Here is a 3,092-nt window from a genome sequence, read left to right on the forward strand (position 1 = left end):
CCGGGTGGGTCTTGAACCCGTGGGCTCGGGTAATCCACTCAACTCGACCTCCCAAAGTGCTGGGATTACAGGCTGAGCCACCAAGCCCAGCCTTTATCCAACATTTTAAAAAATGATAAATAAAAATCTGGATTTCTGTTTTCTCTTAAAAATGAAAATGGAGAAACCTTAGCCCCCCTTGATAATTGCCCTTTGAGACGTGGCCAGTCTCCCTGGATGCCGTGACCCCACTGCTTCTGGGTGCTGAATCCAGCCTCTCTGTCTCTCAGCCTTCATATGCACTGCTGGTTTTCTTTCTTCTTTTCTTTTCTTTTTTTTTGAAAAGCAGGATAAAGGCCATTTCATTTGCAGGACTGATCTTTGTAACCACCAAGGCCACTATGTATAGACAAGGGCGGGGAGCCTTATTTCTTGGCCTTCTCCTTGGTCAGAGGACAATCTCCTCTTTCTTGGCCTGCAGGCATTCTTCGCTTGCGTGCTTCCTTGGTCTTAGACCTGCAGGCCTCAGCCTGGTCCGCCAGGAGCTTCTTGTGGGTCTCATCCGCCTTCTACTTGCAGATGTGTCCCATGAGGATCTGCTTATTCTTGAACACGTTCCCTTTCACCTTCAGGTAGAGGCTGTGATACATGTGGGCGGCCGATTGTCTTCGATTCACGGTACCTCCTGAGCAGCCGGCGCAGAATCCTCATCCTCCCCATGCAGGTCACTTTCTTGGGCATCTGCACTTTGGCTTACCTATGCCCACGTACCTGCCTTTCCGGTGGGCCAAGGTGTTCCTCCAGCATCGAGCCCGGGAATGGACAGTCACTGGCTTGTGGATGATCAGCCCATCCTTGATCAGTTTCCGGATCTGCTGAGGGGAATTTGCAATGGCGATTTCATGGGTTTCACTGGGGTCCAACCAGACCTTTTTGCCACAACGTAGGACACTGGAGGCAAGCCTCTTCTGAAGTCTGAGCATACGCGTGGTTGCTAGCGCCGCATGGAAGGGCATTGCTGGTTTTCTTACAGCAGAGAGCCATTTTTCTGTGGCCAGGCCTCCACCAAACTGAGGACATCTAGTTGAGCAAGCCTCACGGTAATGGAGAATGCATATGACTTTGCAAAGGATTATTTCTGTATGCTTTAATATGCACAGACAGGTATATATAGTCATCAATCTGTGTCCGTGGGGGATTGGGTCTAGTACCCCCGTAGATACCAAGAGCCTCAAAAGCTCAAGTCTCTCACATGAAATGGTGTAGTATTTGCATATATCCTACACACCATCTACCACACATTTTAAATCATCTCTCAATAACTTAAAATACCTCATATAATGTAAATGCTATGTATATAGTTGTTACACTGTTTTATTTTTATTTCTTATTGTTGTGTTGTCATTTTTAAAATTTTTATTTTATTTTATTTGAGTTGGGGGGGTCTCACTCTGTCACCCAGACTGGAGTGCAGTGGCACGATCACAGCTTACCTCTGCCTCAAACTCCTGGGATCAAGCAATCCTTCTGCCTCAGCCTCCCGAGTAGCTGGGACTACAAGCGCATGCCACCATGCCCAGCTCATTTCTTTATTTTTTTTATAGAGATAAGGTCTTGCAATGTTGCCCAGGCTGGTCTTGAACTCCTGGGATCAGGCAATCCTTCTGCCTCAGCCAGCTGAGTAGCTGGGACTGCAGGCTCATGCCACCATGCCCTGTTCATTTATTTATTTTTTGTAAAGATGAGGTCTTGCTGTGTTGCCCAGGCTGGTCTTGAACTCCTGGCCTTAAGTGATCCTCCCGCCTTGGCCTCCCAAAGTGCTGGGGATACAGGTGTGAGCCACTGCACCCAACTTATTTTTTATTTTTATTTTCCAAATATTTTCCATCCACGGTTGGTCAAATGGTGGATGGGGAACCCGTGGACACAGAAGGCCACTATAATGTACATCTCTCCTATACACTGCCTGTCTGTCCCCTGCAGGTGTTAGAGTTAGCAACCCCTGGTTGCTTCAGTCTTTTCACATGTGTTTGTAGCATCTCTCATATCAGAGAACATGTTCTTTGAGGACCATCCCATCCTGCTAATTTATTTTAGTGTTCGCTACCCCTGGTTTATACAGCTTAAGCTAGGCAATGCCTTGCATGTGACAGCTTTTCAATGCGTGTTCAGTTGTAGGTATGACTTCATATGAGATGGGTCATGTGCAGAGGTTGCGGTCCCTGGGGCCAAATTCACTCCCCACATGCATGCTGTGTTGGATGAGTTTATGGTCTTGAAATTATTCTTCTTTTTCTTTTTCTTTTTCTCATTTTTGAGCCAGAGTCTTACACTGTCACACAGACTGGTGGCTACCTCAGCCTCGACCTGCTGAGCTCAGGCCATCCTTCCACCTCAGCCTTCCAAGTACTTGGAACCACAGGTACACAACACCACAGCTAGCTAATTTTTTTATTTATTGTAGAATGAGGTCTCATCAAGTTGCCCAGGATGGTCTCGACCCCCTGGGCTCAGGCAGTCCTCTTGCGTCTGCCTCCCAAAGTGCTGGGATTACAGGTGTGAGCCACCACTGCACCCAACCTATGATCTTGAAATTATTCTAACTGACCGTGGCACTGTTGCCCAAAGATGCCTTGATTTATAAACAGGCTGTCACATTCCAATGAGGTACTTCAAGACAATGACAGGTGTATATATTGGACACCTGCGGTGTGCCCAGTTCTGTTCTAGGCTCCTTAGATATACCATCTCACTCACCCATGAAGTAGGCACAGCATCCTCCCATGACACACACGAGGTAAGTGACTTGTGCAAAACTGCATGAATCATGCTGGGATGTGAAGTCAGGTGGTCTCCCGACCAGTAATCTGTACTTGGTGAACCCCAGAGAGCTCAGCAGATGGGAAGATTAAACTCTTGGCTCTCCCATTTGCTCCTATGAACACATCTCAGGTGTGACCAGCCCTCAACATTTTAGTGGCTTGCCGTAGCTTGAATGGCTATTCTACAGTTATTTTTATTTGGCGTGAGGTCTCTTTTTTAACCTAATGGGAGAAACTGAGGCACAAAAGAGACCCAGGATCTCACCCAGGATCAAATAATGCCTGAGTACC

General features: G+C 47.2%; 1 pseudogene; it reads right to left on the bottom strand.

Annotated features, from left to right (window-relative positions):
- Positions 1–427: 427 nt before the first annotated feature.
- LOC103255021 lies at positions 428–962 on the bottom strand (annotated as a pseudogene).
- Between the last annotated feature and the right edge of the window lie 2,130 nt (positions 963–3,092).

This window comes from Carlito syrichta, unplaced genomic scaffold (genome assembly GCF_000164805.1).
Source record: "Carlito syrichta isolate Samal-C Ts95f unplaced genomic scaffold, Tarsius_syrichta-2.0.1 Scaffold287762, whole genome shotgun sequence".
Lineage (NCBI taxonomy): Eukaryota > Metazoa > Chordata > Mammalia > Primates > Tarsiidae > Carlito > Carlito syrichta.